We start from the raw sequence: 20,588 nt of genomic DNA on the forward strand, positions 1-20,588 counted from the left end.
TCTTAGCCCTCTTCCTCCTCACAGGAAAGGGAAGGAGGCCCTGGAGGAAGGGCACCATCATGACATTGGGTGCTGGATGGAGAACTCCCTCTGCAGTGGGGAGACTTGGCTTTGAGGCCGGCTCTCCCAGTGACTGTCTGCGCAGCTTGCCTCTCGCTCTGAGCCTCCAGTTCCTCTTTATAAACTAGAGAGGCCGTCTACAGTAGAGCTAATGGAAATAATTCATTGGGATAACAGGCACGGTCGCCCATTGTAAGCCAAAATTCACCATACACGTTTGAGTTGTTATTATTAATCGGGGCACTTTTTCAAACACTGACCCCTCCTCTGGCTCTTGGCACCCCTAGCAAGTTAGCAAATGCCTAGATGGGACTATTCAGTGTGACCAAGTTAGTATAATCATTAAGAGAAGGGACTTTGGTGTTTGACAAATCCGGGTTTTAATCCTCATTTGACCATTTTCCCTTATGGTGCATTGGACACGTTCTTTACTCTTTCTAAGCCTAGGTTTCCTCATGTGTGCAGTGGAGATGGAAAAACCAGCTCTGTATCTCTCAGGCTAGTGTAGGGATTCAGTGAGTCAGCACATGTGCAGCACTCTATTCAAGGCTGGACATTCCTAACTGCCCTAAAAATCTTAACTAATTTTATTAGTAAAAGAAATGAGTTCTCTCTCCCTCTCCCTCTCCCAACCCTCTCCCTCTCCCTCTCTCCTTTGCACGGTCTCCCTCTGATGCCTAGCCGAGGCTGGACTGTACTGCCGCCATCTCTGCTCACTGCAACCTGCCTGCCTGATTCTCCTGCCTCAGCCTGCCCAGTGCCTGGGATTGCAGGCACGCGCCGCCACGCCTGACTGGTTTTTGTATTTTTTGGTGGAGACGGGGTTTTGCCGTGTTGGCCGGGCTGGTCTCCAGCTCCTGACCGCGAGTGATCTGCCAGCCTCGGCCTCCCGAGGTGCTGGGATTGCAGATGGAGTCTCGCTCACTCAGTGCTCAATGTTGCCCAGGCTGGAGTGCAGTGGCGTGATCTCACTCGCTACAACCTCCAGCTCCCAGCCGCCTGCCTTGGCCACGCAAAGTGCCGAGATTGCAGCCTCTGCCCGGCCGTCATCCCGTCTGGGAGGTGAGGAGCATCTCTGCCCGGCCGCCCATCGTCTGGGATGTGAGGAGCGTCTCTGCCCGGCCACGACCCCGTCTGGGAACTGAGGAGAGCCTCCGCCCCGCCGCCACCCCGTCTGGGAGTTGAGGAGCGTCTCTGACCGGCCGCCCCGTCTGAGAAGTGAGGAGCCCCTCCGCCCGGCAGCTGCCCCGTCTGGGAAGTGGGGAGCGTCTCCGCCAGGCAGCCGCCCCCGTCCGGGAGGTGGGGGGCACCCCCTGCCTGGCCAGCCGCCCCGTCTGGGAGGTGTACCCAACAGCTCATTGAGAACGGGCCATGATGACAATGGCGGTTTTGTCGAATAGAAAGGGGGGAAATGTGGGAAAAAGAAAGAGAGATCGGATGGTTGCTGTGTCTGTGTGGAGAGAAGTAGACATAGGAGACTCCATTTTGTTCTGTACTAAGAAAAATTCTTCTGCCTTGGGATGCTGTTAATCTATAACCTTACCCCCAACCCGGTGCTCTCTGAAACATGTGCTGTGTCCACTAAGGGTTAAATGGATGAAGGGCGGTGCAAGACGTGCTTTGTTAAACAGATGCTTGAAGGCAGCATGCTCGTTAGGAGTCATCACCACTCCCTAATCTCAAGTACCGAGGGACACAAACACTGCGGAAGGCGGCAGGGCCTTCTGCCTAGGAAAACCAGAGACCTTTGTTCACATGTTTATCTGCTGACCTTCCCTCCACTATTGTCCTATGACCCTGCCAAATCCCCCTCTCCGAGAAGCACCCAAGAATGATCAATAAATACTAAAAAAATAAAAAATAAATAAATAAAAAGAAATGAAAAATCTTCTTCTCCATGGGACTAATAGACAGAATTTGGTCCTGAAGACTAAAACTAAGGCAAAATCAAAGCGGATGTGACTGGAGAGGCTCACGTGCCATGGACTGTGCTATTTCCATGGCATTTAGCATACGGTCACTGCCCATGTGGTGAAAGTTGTGAAATTGGAGACCCAAACTCCCCTGAGTCTAGTGCCCGCTCTAGAATCCCCCATTCTCACTACTCAGCACAGAGCAGAGTTTAGTGGCCCCCATACAGTGTAATTGGGGAATTCATACAATAAAATCAGGAATATAAATTAAGTTGTATTCATATTATTTAATTGGATATTTTATTTCACTTGGAGATTTATTATTGGGTGATTTTAATTTAAGTAGAAGGACATACTTATTTCTTAAATAGATTATCATTGCAGTATTTTAAGCTGTATTATTATTAATCATTATTCAATGATTTACTGTAAATTAGTGCAACCCTTAGGGGGAAAATGGGAATGCCAATGTGAAGTATTCAATCCTTGCTTATAATCTGAATATTTTGTACCAGGGTTGGAATGGAATTTTTGAGAAATGCTAACAGATTGGCACCTTGTATCATTCCGGGGTGTGTGTGTGTTTGTGCGTGCGTGCGGGTGTGCGTTTGCATGCACATACTTATGCTTCATATAAAAAAGATGCTGGTATTTTGCCTCAGGAGCCAGGGAGCAATGATGACGGTGTTCTGTGACAGCTGGAATCAAATGTGAATGTGCAGCTGCTCATCAGAAAGCCGCTCTAGCCTCCAGAATAAAGAGGAAAGTGCTTCACTAGGCCCCATGCCAGCTGGTCCCTGCATTCTCCCGAGGTTTCTGCTCTTCCACTCTCTGGTAGCTGTGGCCAGTCCTGCCAGTGAGCTTGCCCCCCTTAACCCCAGCCACCTGGAAAGCCTTTACCTCCAACCTCCCCTCTGCCCTGGTAATGCTCATGAACCCCGTACGTAGGTTTCCCCTTAGACATGGATGTTTGCGTTCTCAGTTGGATTTCTCTGACTTTGTGATCTTTCTAGAGCCTCAAGTGCCAAGTAAAGGCTAAATATATTTTAAAGATTACCCACCATGAGCTATTTGGGTTTGGATGAAAAGTTGTAATGTTTTGAGTAGTTTGCCTGAGTACTTTGGGTATTTGACTTTTGTTTCAATCATTATTTAGTAATGTTATTTTTAGTGTTCTTCATGGGCTATTTGTTAACCAGTTAAGAGCTTTTGGCCGGGCGCAGTGGCTCATGCCTGTAATACCAGCACTTTGGGAGGCCAAGGTGGGTGGATCACCTGAGGTCAAGAGTTCCAGATTAGCCTGGCTAAAATTAAAATTAATTTAAAAATTAGCCAGAGTGGTGCCAGGCGCCTGTAATCCCAGCTACTCAAGAGGCTGAGGCAGGAGAATCGCTTGAACCTGGGAGGCAGAGTTTGCAGTGAGCCGAGATCGCGCCACTGCACTCCAGCCTGGGCAACAGGAGTGAAACGCCGTCAAAAAAAGAAAAAAAAAAAAAAAAAAAAAAGAGCGTTGGTGTGGGAAACAGAGGTTAGAAATCCAAAGCCATGATTCTTTAAATGTATGAAATGGAAATGAGAAAATGCATAAATATATAGCAGCAGATGATGTAAAGCTAGAGATTAGAATGATAGGAGGTACAGGAGAACTAGAAGAGGAAAAGAAGTCTCTGTGCACAGTTACTATACTTCTGCTGGACAGATTTCACTGGAGTATAGGCTACCTATGAAACAGTGGCTACTCCATATGCTAAACAATTCCTTTGAACAGTGGTCTGACCTGTTCTGTTAGATTCCGTACAAGATCAGCGGTTGGCTTGAGACCTGTGTGGCCTTAGGTCACGAAGGTGCTCCTCGTTTTTTACCTCTTGTGCCCTCAGAATTCCTGAGAAGCAAGCACTTTTCACAAATTAGTGAGAGACTGAGAGGTGAAGCTGGCTGGGCTTCTGGGTCCGGTGGGGACTTGGAGAACTTTTCTGTCTAGCTAAAGGATTGTAAACATACCAATCAGCACTCTGTGTCTAGCTAAAGGTTTGTCAACGCACCAATCAGCACTCTGTAAAAATGCACCAATCAGCGCTCTGTGTCTAAATACAAGTTTAATAGGGTCTCACTCTGTCACCTAGGCTGGAGGGCAGTGATAAGATCACAGCTTTCTGCAGCCTTGATCTCCAGGTCTTAAGCAATCCTCCCACCTCAGCCCCTTGAGTAGCTGGGACTACAGGCATGTACCACTATGCCCAGCTATTTTTGAATGATTTTTTTTAATAGAGATGGGGTCTTGCTATGTTGACCAGGCTAATTTTGAATTCCTGGTCTCAAGCAATCCTCCTGCCTCGGCCTCCCAAACTGCTGGAATTACAGGCATGAGCCATTGTGCCCAGCCACCCCTGCTTTGAATTCAACATGTGTCTGGTTATTTTCCATCTTTGCATTGTTGTTCTGATAATGGAAGAAAACTTGGCTGCGTTGCACATATTGATAATGTAGCTGAGACACCAGGGGTTCGGCCTAGGTCCTACTGCTTGCCACACAGAAAGCCAATGACTGAGACTATAAGTACTGCCAAGGAAGACGGCTTTCAGCAGGTGCTGCAACCAAAGAGATGGGAGTTCAGTCTCAAATCCATCTCCCTGACTAAAACTAGGGGTTTATTTAGCAGGGAAGAAATGTAACAACATGTATGAAAACAGGAACTAGGGAGGGGCAATGAAGCAATCACAATGAACGAGAGGTCCAGCATTGGCTGTGTGTGACCTGGTGAGTTTCATTTCTTTGTGAGGCTTCAGTTCTTTGATACTCTTTTGAGAGGCCTGAAGGTCCTGTACTGAGGAAAGAACTCAGATAAAACAAATAAAAGTTTCAAGCTTGACTAGCAGAAGCGTCAATTTTTATGTTTGTCCAGAAGAACTGTCTCTGGGACTATTGGGTCAGTTTTAATAGTACTTTATTAAAAACTGTATATTGGCTGGGCGCGGTGGCTCACGCCTTTAATCCCAGCACTTTGGGAGGCCAAGGTGGGCGGATCACCTAGGGCCAGGAGTTCGAGACCAGCCTGACCAACATGGAGAAACCTCGTCTCTACTAAAAATACAGAATTAGTTGGGTGTGGTGGCGCATGCCTATAATCCCAGCTACTCGGGAAGCTGAGGCAGGAGAATCGCTTGAACCCGGGAGGCAGAGGTTGCAGTGAGGTGGGATGGCGCCATTGCACTCCAGCCTGGGTGACAAGAGTGAAACTCCGTCTCAAAAAAAAAAAAAGTGTGTGTATATATACATGTGTGGGTTTTTAATATGTTATTTGATCATCCACATATAATTTTTGCCTTATAGGCTAAGTTTAGACTTTGATTCCCATTTAAAATGTGATTCAACAATGCTATGGTCTGACTAGTTGTGTCCCACCAAAATTTGTATGTTGAAATCCTAACCCCCAAGATGATGGTATTAGGAGGTGGGGCCCTTTCGGGGGTGTTTAGGTCATGAAGGTGGAGTCCTCACGAATGGATTCATGCCCTTATAAAAGAGGCCCAAGGGAGCTGATAGGCCCCTTCCACCATGTGAGTTCCCCTAGATGGTACTGTCTATGAGGAGGGCCCTCCCCAGACACCCCGTCTGTTAGCACCTTGCTCTCGGACTTTCCAGCCTCCAGAACTGTGAGAAATAAATTTCTGTTGTTTATAAGGTACCCAGTCTAAAGTATTTTGTTATAGCAGCATGAATGGACTAAGATGTACAGTATAATAGAAGGAGTGAGGCCGGGTGCGGTGGCTGACACCTATAATACCAGCACTTTGGGAGGCTGAGATGGGCGGATCATGAGGTCAAGAGATCGAGACCATCCTGACCAACATGGTGAAACCCTGTCTCTACTAAAAATACAAAAGTTAGCTGAGTGTGGTGACGTGCACCTGTAGTCCCAGCTACTCGGGAGGCTGAGGCAGGAGAATCGCTTGAACCCAGGAGGCTGAGGTCGCAGTGAGCCAAGATCATGCCACTGCACTCTAGTCTGGTGACAGAGAGAGATCTAAAAAAAAAAAAAAAAAAAAAAAAGAAGCATTGAGTATGTTTGACTTGGTCTGGCGGCATTAAGGGTGGCTTCTATTGGAAGTGGCAATTAGGCTGACATGAGAGATTTAGCCAGGTGAGGAGTGAAGGCAAAATTGAAACGAGGGAATACATTGTGTGCAAGAAGATGGAAAAGCCCAATATGGCTGGAGCAAATAAATAATAAGGATGATCCACACAGGGCCTTTGGGTACTTTGTCTCTTTTCACATGCCTTTTGTTTAAATATAGTTATTTCTATTTTGCCAAAACGGAGACCAAGACTTAAGGAAACAAATAATTTGTCTTAGATGGCATAGGTATTTACTACAGAGTATTTTCTTTCTAATGGTGAAATTAAGAATCCTTCTGTCAAATTCTAAAAGAAATTGTGACATTGTTACAGTTATTCTGGCTTTGTCACAGTTTTTTTTGTAACTGTGGGCAAGTGGACTTACTTCTCTACATGTCTGTTTTCTTGCATGCAGAGCAAATGTTTGGATAAAGGTCAGGTTCTGTGAGTGTAAACGTGTTGCCAGCAGAGGCCCTGATCCTGTGAGCAGAGAGCTCTGCCTGCTCCACCAAGAATGTTCCCTCTTGCCCTCTCATACTTGAGTCTCCCCTGGGCACGTTTCTTATTTCTTGGCTTGGCTTCCTGTGACATAGACACCATCCTTCTTTCACCTTATTTTCCTTCTAAACCACTGGACCATTAGGACTATAAGGCTGCCTCAAATGTGTACCCCTTGCTCCAGCTCACTTTTCCTGCCCATACCACTGAGCAAGCAGCTGTGGCCAGGCTGTCCTGCCCCTCTTCCTGCCCAGTTCCATGTCTGCGTGTTGAGATCCATTCTCTTTGGTAATTGCCACTATAGGTTCTCCCTTCTCCTCAACACTTAGCTTCCTTAGGCTTCCAGAACTACACCGATTGTCTTCACTGCCTGGAAACTCATTTTCCTTGCATTTCCCCATTTCCTCCTGCTGCTGCGGAGTGGCCTGTTGAAACTCTCATTCCTCACATAAGTGCCCTTCTCTCCATGTCTCTCACTTCCAATTCCACCGTCAGCACTGCACGCATGACTCTGAAAAGGCAACCCCCTCCTGCCTGCTGTCTAAAGCTTCAAGACCACATTTTCAGCTCTCAGTTTTGGACATCCACTTGGACTTTATAGAAGCATTTCAAAGTGAATATAGTTAATATTGAACTTTTTTCCTCTTCTCTTTAAGCCCAGATTTCCTTTTAAAAAAAAAAAAAATTATCACTCTACCAGGAAGGAACCCTGGCTAACTATGAACCATTCTTAACACTTTTCCCTCCCTCTTCCTCCATCCAATCCATCACCAGAACGTTCTTTTTCTAAATTCTTTCTCCCTCCCTCTCTTCTTCTCGCCTTCCTTCCCTCCCTTCCGCTCTTCCTTTTTTTTTTATTTTTGTTTTTATTTTTATTTTTGAGACAGAGTCTCGCTCTGTCCCCAGGCCAGAGTGCAGTGGCACGATCTTGGCTCACTGCAACCTCCACCTCCTGGGTTCAAGCGATTCTCCTGCCTCAGCCTCCAGAGTAGCTGGGACTGCAGGTCCACCACACCCAGCTAATTTTTGTATTTTTAGTAGAGATGGGGTTTCACCATGTTGGCGAGGATGGTCTCGATCTCTTGACCTCGTGATCCTCCTGCCTTGGCCTCCCAAAGTGCTGGGATTACAGGCGTGAGCCACTGCGTCTGGTCTTTCTTTCTTCCCTTTTTTCCTTTCTTCCCTTTCTTCCTTTCTTTCTTTCTCTTTCTCTCTCTCTCTCTCCTTCCTTCCTTCCTTCTTTCCTTCCTTCCTCTTTCTTTGTTTTGCTCTCTGTGTCTTTCCTGTCATTCCCTCAGCAAACTGGTTCAGATATCCTTGTTATCTCTTGCTGGGGCCTTTGCTGTTGTCTCCTGTCTGATTTCCTTCCCACTAGTACTTGGGCTATTCAATTAATTATTCAGAGAGCTGCAAAATTAACATGAATAAATCTTGAAAGCATTGTGTTAAGTGAAAGAACACAGACACAAGAGACTACATACTGTATAGTTCCATTTATCCTAGGAAAGGAAAGGCTACTGTGATGGAGAGAAGGTTAGTAATTGCTATTACCCAGATGTGGGGGAAGAAGACTGACTCTAAAGGGGCACAAAGGAACATTTTGGGTGAGCAGAATGTTTTATATCATGATTATAGTGGTGATTACACAATCATGTATATTTGTCAAACAAAACTCATGAACAATTTGTGAATTTTATGAAATGTATGGCTGATTTATACCTAAGTATATGTGTGTGTGTGTGCGTGTGTATGTATAAACATGGGACTCTATGCCTTACACCCGCAGGAGACATTAATTCGCTTTTGCCTATGTTGCATGTACTTTGTTTAGTGTAACTGTTTTTACTGCAGTGACCACAATTACACAGCACACATCCCTGCCTCCCATTCTCTCACCTGTGTTCTACTCCAGGTGCCCTCTGGAGGGCAGGATTTGACATCTTCCTGAACAACTTGGAAACTGTTGCAGCCAAGCTCTATGGGGAATATGACAAGATGATCTAGTTCTTTCTCTGGTGAGTCTATTTAGGAAGTGTTAACATATGAATAGCTTGGAAGTTCAGAAAGCAGCTCAAAATGGTCCCTGTTTCCCACCCCCAGCCCCCACCTATTAAGCCTACTCATGTCAAGGTCCAGTTCCACTGTCACCTTCTCCTTAAAGCCTTCTTTAGTCATTCCATCTCATGGTGATCTGTTCTTGCATGTCTGAACTCTGATGCAGAAGTGATGGAGAAAATTTATTCCACCAGAATTCCCATGTGGCAAATCACTGGAAAGAATACTTTGAGAATCTTAGATTGAAAATGAGACTCGAGGCCGGGCGCAGTGGCTCAGGCCTGTAATCCCAACACTTTGGGAGGCTGAGGTGGGTGGATCACGAGGTCAGGAGGTCAAGACCATCCTGGCTAACACGGTGAAACCTGGTCTCTACTAAAAACACAAAAAATTAGCCGGGTGTGGTGGCGGGGGCCTGTAGTCCCAGCTACTCGGGAGGCTGAGGCAGGAGAATGGCGTGAACCTGGGAGGCGGAGCTTGCAGTGAGCCCAGATTGCACCACTGCACTCCAGCCTGGGCAAGAGAGCGAGACTGCATCTCAAAAATGAAAAAAAAAAAGAAAATGAGACTCAAAGTGAATAAATAAGTAACAAAGATGGCCACCACACTGCCTTCTAGGGAGGTTAGAACCTGTTACCTGGCGAGCCCATAGTTTAGCATAGTACACGGTTTGGGACTGTGGGTTTGGGGTACAGTTGCTACTACAATGCTGAGGTTTTTTTCATAGTAGAAGGGAGAGGCATTTGAAGCTCCCTCTGAGAAGAAATCTCAGAGTGAGGGGGGAAGCCAGAAAGGCTGATACGGGTTACTGGAAAGATGAGAGACAGCATGCCAGCAGTTGTATGACTGAGAAGTGACTGGAGAACAAGAAGGTCTGGGTGGGATGTTCCAGTTGTTCGCAGAGGAACATGTGGCACAGCCCCCTTGGACATCTCCCCCACCTGATGCTCGCAGAGCTTCCCTTACTCACTAGTGCTGTGGCCTCAACTCTAGGAAGACATTTGTGCTGCCTCAGGGGATAGAGACAGCATGTGTTCAGACATCTGGAAGATGAGAGGGAATGTCATCTGCATTCCTCTTTTTTTTTTTTTTTTTTTTGAGATGGAGTCTTGCTCTGTCACCCAGTTTGAAGTGCAGTGGCGCTATCTCGGCTCACTGCAACCTCTCTCTGCCTTCTGGGTTCAAGCAATTCTCCTGCCTCAGCCTCCCCAGTAGCTGGGAATACAGCCGGCCGCCATCATGCGTGGCTAATTTTTGTATTTTTGTAGAGACGGGGTTTCACCATGTTGGCCAGGCTGGTCTTGAACTCCTGACCTCAGGTGATCTGCCCGCCTCGGCCTCCAAAAGTGCTGGGATTACAGGCCACACCCGGCCATCTGTGTTCCTCTTGAGTGAAGCTGAGTGTGTGTGTGTGTTTGTGTGTGTGTATGTATGTGTACAAGTGAATGCTGCTCCTCTGGTAAAGCTCCAAATTCTAAGTATAAGACCTGGTCTTAGAAATAGAGGAGGAGGCTGGGCGCGGTGGTTCATGCCTGTAATCCCAGCACTTTGGGAGGCCGAGGTGGGCAGATCACCTGAGGTCAGGAGTTCCAGACCAGCCTGGCTAACATGGTGAAACCCCGTCTCTACTAAAGATACAAAAAATTAGCCAGGCATGGTGAGTGGCGGGCGCCTGTAATCCCAACTACTCAGGAGGTTGAGGCAGGAGAATTGCTTGAACCTGGGAGGTTCAAGCAATTCTTGAACCTTGGGCTGCAGTGAGCCAAGATCTCACCATTGCACTCCAGCCTGGGCAACAAGAGCAAAACTTCATCTCAAAAAAAGAAGAAAAATGACTGGGTGCAGTGGCTCACACCTGTAATCCCTGCACTTTGGGAGGCCGAGGTGGGTGGATCACAAGGTTGAGATCGAGACCATCCTGGCCAACATGGTGAAACCCAGTCTCTACTAAAAATACAAAAATTAGCTGGGTGTGGTGGTGCACTCCTGTAATCCCAGCTACTCAGGAGGCTGACGTAGGGGAATCACTTGAACTTGGGAGGTGGAGGTTGCAGTGAGCCGAGATCGCACCACTGCACTCCAGGCTGGTGACAGACCGAGACTCTGTCTCAAAAAAAAAAAAAGAAAAAAAAAAAAAGGAAAGGAAAGAAAAGAGGAGGAGACAGACAAGATGCATAAATACAAGGAACATGGTTAAAGAGCCAGGTCCTAACTGGAGCCCAGTGTGAATAGTTGGAGAAGAGAAGCATTTTCTTCTTTGCACTTAGTAGGTTCTCATGAACTACAGACTGATAGTAGTTGTCACTACTCTGTCTACACAACTTCCCAGGTTTCCCTCTCACTAGGGAGTGCATGAGTGGGCATCCTAGCCTACCCCTACAGGGAAGTGTAGCCCTCTGTTGCTAGGCTTCTATTCCAACGTTGCTGTTTGATTCGGTTGGCAGTTTAAAAAATAAGCAGAAGTCTACAAATCATCTCAGATCAGATTTGGAGTCTGCAGAGACAGCCAGGGTCCCAGTAAAAGCTGTTAGCACCTTGTAATGAAACATTTATTAGGATTGTGGTTTTGCAAATGACAAATCAATTTAGAGTAACGTTTCTTCTGGTGGATGGAGAAGCGCAGCTGGGTTTCACACTCATCACAGGCTGACATTTCCTTGAACCGCCTAACTTCAGCCTTGCATTGTGTAGCAAATGTGTGACACAAATGTTGCACAACGAAATGCTCCTGCAAGGGCACAAACTGCTCTAACAAGGCCAGTGCAGCAGCCTGTGTGCGTCCAACATAAATAAAGCATCATCAGATTCAGGAAAACAGAAAGCGTAATTGAACTGGGATGAGGACAAGAGTCAGGTTTTGTAAGACCATCCCAAAGTGGATGCAGTTAATGGCTTTATCATTTCTTCGCAGATAAAGGCTGAATGGTTGAGTAGGCAGCCTTGGGAAGCCGGTAGCAATGAGGGAAAGATCACAGACACACAGAACTGCCAAGCAGCAATCACAGATGCTCTTGTTGGAGACATTTTTTTAAAGGCTTGGGAAATGAATGGAGAGACAAGCAAGAAAAAAAAGAAACAGGATGGAAGTACCTTCTGTTTCACAGAGAAATCCTAAAGCTGTGGAAAAACCATTTTCCAGCCAGGCACGGTGGCTCACGCCTGTAATCCCAGCACTTTGGGAGGCCGAGGTGGGCAGATCACGAGGTCAGGAGTTCCAGAGCAACCTGGCCAACATGGTGAAACCCCATTTCTACTAAAAATCCAAAAAAAAAAAAAAAAAAAAAATTAGCCGGGCATAGGGGCAGGTGCCTGTAATCCCAGCTACTTGGGAGGCTGAGGCAGGAGAATTATTTGAACCCAGGAGGCAGAGGTTGCAGTGAGCTGAGATCGCACCATTGCACCCCAGCCTTGGCGACAGGGCGAGACTCTATCTCAAAAAAAAAAAAATGTTTTCCATCACAGCGTTTGACTCAGAATCCTTATCAGGGACTGTAGCTTACGCACGTGTGGAACACCTGCTGGATACCTAGCACAGTGCCTCACCTGTGGAAGTTACCCAGCAAAGGCGTGTCACACTGTTTTAACTTCATTAATTTTCTGTTCTTTCTTTCTTCCCAATCCTTGGTTCCCACTGAATATGGCTTTGGCTTAACAAAATCCTAACACCTGATTAGAAGTGGACGGGCAAGCAGAAAAAAGACAGGATTGTGTAAAGCAGAATCAGTATAAATAGTAAATTCTAAACTCTCACTTCTAGTCAAGATGGTATGTCTAAAAAACAGGACAAAATACACAAAACAATGATTTTCAGACATTGGACGTCAAGCAGTGCAGGACACTGACCCCTGAGCTAGAGGACACCAACAGGGTGAGCCCTGCTCGCCCAGCTCACTTCCTGGAAAGGAGGGAAGCAGAAACAGATGGTTCAGGAGACAGTGCTGGGAGTATGGGGAGGCCAAAGTGGCTGGAGTTTGCAGGGGAGGGAATGGCAGAGATGAGAGTTACACAGAGAGAGAGAGCACCAGAGACCTGCTAAGGGGCCCTCCAGCCAGTGGGTGAGCACTGATGGGTGTATGCAAGTGATAAGACTACCCAAGGCCCGGAAAAAAGCCAAAAAATCCCGAAAGGATTACAGAGGCCAATCGCTTCAACTCACACAGGCCCAGCAACAGTTTGTGATCCCGAGTGGAAAATCTCATACTTCACACCACATCAGGCAGAGTACTTACATGGTATTGCCTCTGCAGTGGGGAAACTTTGTAATAAGGTCTACTTTGACCCAGCCAACAAAGCTTCAAGTTATGCTACAAAAGGATTGAACTTTCTTCAAGTAACTAAATGACATTCTAGAACAAAGCTCAAAAACATCCATTGTGAGAGAAAATATCCAGCAACTAACAAATTAAAATTCATAGCAAATGTATTTGTAATAGCCAAAAAATGGAAACAAGCCAAATGTCCATCAACAGGTGAAAGGGTAAACAAATTGTAGTATAATCCACACAATGGAATAGTAGACAGTGATAAAAAGGAACAAACTGCTGATACACGCAACAAAATTGATGACTCTCAAAATAATTACACTGAAGGAAAAAGGCCAGGCTAGAAACAAAAACAAATAAAAGTACATACTTTATTTTCCCGTTTATATAAAAGTATTGAATATTCAAGCTAATCAATAGGGACAGAAAGCAGATCATTGGTTGCCTTAGGATTCTGTGGCCTGGAGGGGAATTACCAAGGCTATCAGGAAAATTTGACGATTTCGAATATGTTCATGATTGGATCGTGCGGACAGTTTCATATACATATACACACATTATGTTAAATCTTACCAAATTGTATAGTTTAAACACATACAGTTTATTTTATGTTGGTTGTATCTTATTAAAGCTTTTTCGTTTTTTTTTTTTTTGTTTTTTTTTTTTTTGAGACAGAGTCTTGCTCTGTCGCCCAGGCTGGAGTGCAGTGGCATGATCTCAGCTCACTGCAATCTCCGCGTCCCAGGTTCATGCCATTCTCCTGCCTCAGTCTCCTGAGTAGCTGGGACTACAGGCGCCCACCACCACACCAGGCTAATTTTTTGTATTTTTAGTAGAGACAGGCTTTCACCGTGTTAGCCAGGATGGCCTCGATCTCCTGACCTCGTGATCCGCCCACCTCAGCCTCCCAAAGTGCTGGGATTACAGGCATGAGCCACCATGCCTGGCCTTTAAAGCTTTTTTTAAAGTAAGTTTATCTCCTCAGTTGTTTAAGTAGGAAAAAAAAAAGGTATTTCCTTTTTTAATGGAACTGCTTAAGTTTTTAGACAAATATTGCTTTCATTTTCTGATTTTCACACAGATGCTGTGAATTCAGGAGATTAAATGTTGCTGTTTCCCTGTTTAGAGAATGAGGCTAATTTCCCAGAGGTGAGCTGGTTTATTCAAGTTCACAGGGCTTGGCGATGGAGGTAGAATCACAGTCACAGTTCAGGTTTTCTGACTCCTGGAGTAATCACAGTGGCTCCTCTGCTTAGTTACAAGTCTCATAGGGAACATTGCAATTGGGCTGTCAGAGATTCTGTTTTCATCAGCCACAATGCAGCCAATAAATCCCCAAGATCATTGTACTTTCATGGGTTACTAGATTTGGAATAAAACCAAAGTTACAAGTGACAGTTTGAAGGAACTTTCAATCACAAAATGCAAAGTGTGTTGCACTCCAGCCACCCCGGATGAGTTATTGGCCAGTTTATTGATCATGTTGGGTAATCACTGTAATCCCTAGAGCTCTCAGAGTGAGACCTGTGTAATGGAGCACATGTAATTCTCAATAAAAGCAGAAGCCCATGAAAGGAAGTTTTCCTTGTAACACACTCTCCTTTGAAAGTCTAATTCCTAGTCATCATCTTGTTACTAGATCAAAACATATGGCTATGTTTTCTCTCCAAATATATCTGTGAGTTTTTCCTTTATCTCAAATAAGTCCAGCAACCAGAGAAGGACATGGATTTCTCCTATAGTTCCAAGCTCTGTGCAGTAAGATTTGAATACATGAGAAAAAAAACATAAAATTCTATTTCCTGGCTTTATGCCTCACCAGCCAGGTGCCTTGGGCAAGAGTTTCACCTGAGCACCAATTTTCACATTCTGTCTAAGGGCAGATAATGTTTATGTATGGAACAGTGTTGATCTTCCAAGTTTTTCTAATAAATATGTATAGACGATCACTCAAATTGTTGCTTTTATTTTCAATCTCCTACCCTATACTGTTATTCTCAAAATTTCCAAGCTAGACAAAATTTTCATTCCTTCTTTGTGTTTTCAGCTGGAATCCTGTCTGCAATAACATCTCCTCATCTCCAGGCAAACTGGGTTACTCCTCACCCTTCTCTGGTCACCCCGCCTGACTCTGGCCTCAGCCCTGACCATCCAAGCACTTTCCTCACTGGGATTTACCCAAAATCACAGGTCCCATTTCATGCACTCTTCCTTCAAGCTCCATTTTAAATCTTTTACAAATCTTCTCTGACTACTTAATGAGCCCATTTAGTTCTCTGTCCTCTACCTTCTCACATTATTGGAAGTGCAAGTTTCCTATTTGCTTATCAATTCCAACTTTTACTGTCATCATTTTTTTTTTTTTTTTGAGATGGAGTCTCGCCCTGTCACCCAGGCCGGAATACAATGGCATGATCTTGGCTCATTGCAACCTCTGCCTCCTGGTTTCAAGCGATTCTCCTGCCTCAGCCTCCTGAGGAGCTGGGACTACAGGAATCTGCCACCACGCCTGGCTAAGTTTTGTATTTTTAGTAGAGATGGGGTTTCACCATATTGGTCAGGCTGGTCTTGAACTCCTGAGCTCAGCCTCCCAGAGTGTTGGGATTACAGGTGTGAGCCACTGCGCCCGGCCATTACTATCATTTAAGGACATGTTTATTTCCTTCATTTTACAATCAGCACTTGAAGCAGTATTAGATTTTACTCAAGTTTATAGATTATACGAAACCTCTCATCTGGGCAATTCAGTAATATGGAGCAGATACAAAGAGGTGTGAGGGAAAAACTATTATACCATTAAATTCTGCCTGCTTTTGAACTTTATGTAAAAGTGGGGCCATGCTGCATGTATTTTGTACTGACTGGCTTTTTTTTTTTTTTTTGAGATGGAGTCTCGCTCTGTCACCCAGGCAGGAGTGCAGTGGCCGATCTCAGCTCACTGCAAGCTCCGCCTCCCGGGTCACTCTAACATGGTGAAAGCCCATCTCTACTAAAAATACAAAAAAATCAGCCAGGCGTGGTGGTGGATGCCTGTAGTCCCAGCTACTCAGGAGACTGAGGCAGGAGAATGGCGTGAACCTGTGAGGCGGAGCTTGCAGTGAGCTGAGATCGTGCCACTGCACTCCAGCCTGGGTGACAGAGCGAGACTCTGTCTCAAAAAAAAAAAAAAAAGGAAAAAGCTTTAATAAAATATAACCAACATAAAATAAAGTGTATGTGTTTAAACTATACAATTTGGTAAGATTTAACATAATGTGTGTATATGTATATGAAACATTTACATCTGTAAATGGCCTTGTGTACCTGAAAATAATTTGTCTTCCACCACTGTTGGGTCTGGTGTTACATGTGCATATATTTGGTCAATTATTAAATGTGTCATGTTCAAGTCTTCTCTATCATTATCAAATTCTTCATGCTTATCATCTCCTGAGACAGATATATATTCTTAGTTATGTCAACTTTTAAAAATAGTTTCACAGCTATAGTGTGGAAGTTGCAAAAGATGCATAAAAGTTTTAAATTGTTATATCTTCCTAGTGAACTGGAACTTAAATCAATAAGAAGCCCCCTTCACGTTCATCCATGTTGGAGCAAATGACAGAATTTCCTTCTTTTTTAAGGCTGTATGGTACTCTATTGTGCATGTATACCACTATATACCATATCATCTTTATCCATTCATCTGTTAATGGACATTTAGGTTGATTCCATAAGTTGGCTATTGTGAATAATGCTGCAATGAACATGGCAGTGCAGACATCTCTTCGACATACCTAGTTCAATATTTTGGATAAATACCCAGAAGTAGGATCTCTGGCTCTTATTTAGTCTATTTTTAGTTTTTTGAAAAACTTCCAAAAAGGCAGGGATAGAAAGACAAATAATGCATGTCTTCACTTACAGGTGGAATCTAAATCACTTGGACTTCTAGAAGCAGAATGGAATAGGATGGTGGTTACTAGAGGCTGGGGTTGGGGGCCTTGAGGAGATATTGGTCAAAGGGTATCAAGTCTTAGGAGAAATGTTTTGCTTGGAGATCCAGTACACAGCATGGTGAATACAATTAATAATAGTGTATTGTATATTTCAAAGTTGCTCAGGCAGTACATTTCAAATCCTCTAACTACAAAAAAGGAAAGCATTTGAAGGAATGGATATGTTAATTAGTTTGATTTAATTGTTATATTATGAATATATTGTATTCATAAATCATAACATCACTTTGTGCACCACAAATATATACAATTATAATTTGTCAATTTACAATAAAATAAAATTCTTAAAAAGAAAACATAGAAAAGCACCCTGTCAGCCAGGCGCAGTGGCTCAGGCCTGTAATCCCAGTACTTTGGGAGGCTGAGGCGGATCATCTGAGGTCAGGAGTTTGAGACCAGTCTGGCCAACATGGTGAAACCCTGTCTCTACTAAAAATACAAAAAATAAATAAAAAATTAGCCAGGCATTGTGGCAGGCACCTGTAATCCCAGCTACTCAGGAAGCTGAGGCAGGAGAATCACTTGAACCTGGGAAGAGGAGGTTGTAGTGAGCCAAAATCGTGTCATTGTACTCCAGCCTGGGTGAAGAGCAAAACTCCATCTCAAAAAACAAACAAACCAACAAAACCCACCAAAAAACAAAACAACAACAACAAAAAAACACACCCTGTCAGCTGGGCATGGTGGCTCACACCTGTAATCCCAGCACTTTGGGAAGCTGAGGTGGGTGGATTATCTGAGGTCAGGAGTTCGAGACCAGCCTGACCAACATGGAGAAACCCCGTCTCCACTAAAAATACAAAATTAGCCGGGTATGGTGGCACATGCCTGTAATCCTAGCAACTCAGGAGGCTGAGACAGGAGAATGGCTTGAACCCTGGAGGCAGAGGTTGCGGTGAGCCAACATCGCACCATTGCACTCCAGCCTGGGCAACAAGAGAGAAACTCAGTCTCACAAAAAAAAAAAAAAAAAAAGCACCCTGTGTTACCAGTTTTGGGGGTTTTGTTGCCATAAGATCGATTGTGCCTAGTATTTTTTTTTTTTTTTGAGACAGAGTCTCGCTCTGTCACCCAGGCTGGAGTGCCATGGCACGATCTCAGCTCACTGCAAACTCCGCCGCCCGGGTTCATGCCATTCTTCTGCCTCAGCCTCCCAAGTAGCTGGGACTATAGGCACCCGCCACCATGCCCGGCTAATTTTTTGTATTTTTAGTAGAGACGGGGTTTCACCATGTTAGCCAGGATGGTCTCGATCTCCTGACCTCGTGATCTGCCCGCCTCGGCCTCCCAAAGTGCTGGGATTACAGGTGTGAGCCACTCTGCCCGGCCTATTGTCCCTACTATTAATAGGTTTCTTCTGGTTGGTGTTTACATGGTTTATCTTTTCTTGTTGTTTTACTTTCAACCTTTCTGGATCCTGTATATTTTAGATGCTTTTAAAAAAATAGTTCCTGCAGCCAAGCATGGTGGCTGACACCTGTAATTTCAGCACTTTGGGAGGCCGAGGTCGGTGGATCACCTGAGGTCAGGAGTTCGAGGCCACCCTGGCCAACATGGTGAAACTCCGTCTCTACTTAAAAAAAAAAAAAAGAATTAGCTGGGCATAGTGGTGCATGCCTGTAGTCCCAGCTACTTGGGAGGCTGAGGCAGGACAATTGCTTGAACCTGGGAGGCAGAGTTTGCAGTGAGCCAAGATTGTGCCACTGCACTCCAGCCTGGGCAATAGAGCAAGACTCCATCTCAAAAATAAATAAAATACAAATAAACAGCTTATAACTGTTTTCTTTTAGTAATTTCTCTCTAAAATCATTGTCATTTTGCTGGAACTTTTAGCACATTAATATGAATTATAATTGGTGTTTAATTTGGATTTATTTCTACCATATTATTTGTGCTTTTTATTTGTTCATCCTGTTTGTTTGTTGTTGTTATTTATTTTTCTCTCATTTCTTGCCTTCTTTGCACTGATGGAATATTTTTTTCCTTTCTATTTCTTTGTTTAATTTCAATTGTTTTGGGAGTACAGGTGGTTTTTGGTTACATGGATCAGTTTTTTAGTGGTGGTTTCTGAGATTTTACGCACCCATCACCTGAGCAGTGTACATTGTACCAAATATGTAGACTATTATCCCTTACCAGCCCCAACCTTCCCCTCACTAAGTCCCTGAAGTCCATTATATCATTATTATGACTCTGCGTCCTCATAGCTTAGCTCCTACTTATGAGTAAGAACGTAACAATATTTGGTTTTCCATTCCTGAGTTACTTCACTTAGAATAATGGCCTCCAGCTCCATCCAAGTTGCTACAGAAAACATTATTTCATTCCTTTTCCTGGCTGAGTAGTATTCCATTGTGTATATATACCTCATTTTCTTGATCTCTTCATTGACTGATGGGCACTTAGATTGGTTTCATATGTTTACGACTACAAATTGTGCTGCTATAAACATGCATGTGCATCTGTCTTTTTCATATAGTGACTTTTTTTCCTTTGAGGAAATACCCAGTAGTGGGATTGCTGGATTGAATGGTCTATTTCTTTCGAAACAATTGTGGCAGTTATGCATGATATTTCTTTTTTCTCAGTTTATTCATTTCTATTTTTAAAAATATTGAGAACCAACTATATTCCAGGCACAGTCATGGGTGCTTGGGAAAAGATTGATATGCAAAGTAGTAAAGGTTCCTATTCCTGGCCAGGTGCCATGGCTCACACCTGTAATCCCAGCACTTTGGGAGGCCGAGGTGAGTGGATCACCTGAGGTCAGAAGTTCAAGACCAGCCTGGCCAACATGGTGAAACCTCGTCTCTACTAAAAATACAAAAATTAGCCGGATGTGGTGGCGGGTGCCTGTAAACCCAGCTACTTGGGAGACTGAGACAGGAGAATCACTTGAACCCGGGAGGCGTAGGTTGCAGTGAGCCGATATCACGTCATTGCGGTCCAGCCTGGGGGACAAGAGTGAAACTCCGTCTCAAAAAAAAAAAAAAGAAAGAAAGAAAGAAAAAAAAGAAAAGGAAAAGAAAATGTTCCTATTCCTGTGAACCTCATATTTGTCTGTGCGTGTGTGTATATGTGTGTGTGAGAGAGAGATAAACAATAAACAATAGATATAATTAGCAAATTAAGTAGCATTCTAGAAAGTGATAAATGCTAGGGAACAGAGAAAAAAAGAGCAGAGTGATGCAGCTGGGAGTGCAGGACCGTAGGGTTAGGGACGGAGCTGCAGTATTCACTAGGGTGGGTCTCATAGAGAAAGCCACATAGTGAATATGGAGGGCAGCAGGGATTTAGCCAAGTAGATGTCTGAGAGAAGAGCACGTAGGGCGGCAGAAACTTCCAGTACAATGCTCTAAAGCAGCAGGAATGGTCAGGAGGCCAGTGGAGAGCACAGCAGATGAAGTCAGAGTGGTGACAAGTGCAAGGGCAGAAGGAGGGCAGGGCAGGAGACGCGAGGGGTGGGTGGGGTGGCTGGGGTGGTCCTTAAGGACCATTGTAAAGACTCCAACTTTTACTCTGGGTGAAATGGGAAGGCATCTCAGAATATTTTTAGCAGAGAACTGTCATGGTCTGACTTAACATTTTAAAAGGATCACCCTGGATGCTGTAAGAAAAACAATCTTGAGGGCCAATGATAGAAATGGGGGGACAGAAGCCAGTGATCCAGGTGAGAAGTGACACCG

Source organism: Gorilla gorilla, chromosome 17, assembly GCF_029281585.2.
Source record: "Gorilla gorilla gorilla isolate KB3781 chromosome 17, NHGRI_mGorGor1-v2.1_pri, whole genome shotgun sequence".
Taxonomy (NCBI): Eukaryota; Metazoa; Chordata; class Mammalia; order Primates; family Hominidae; genus Gorilla; species Gorilla gorilla.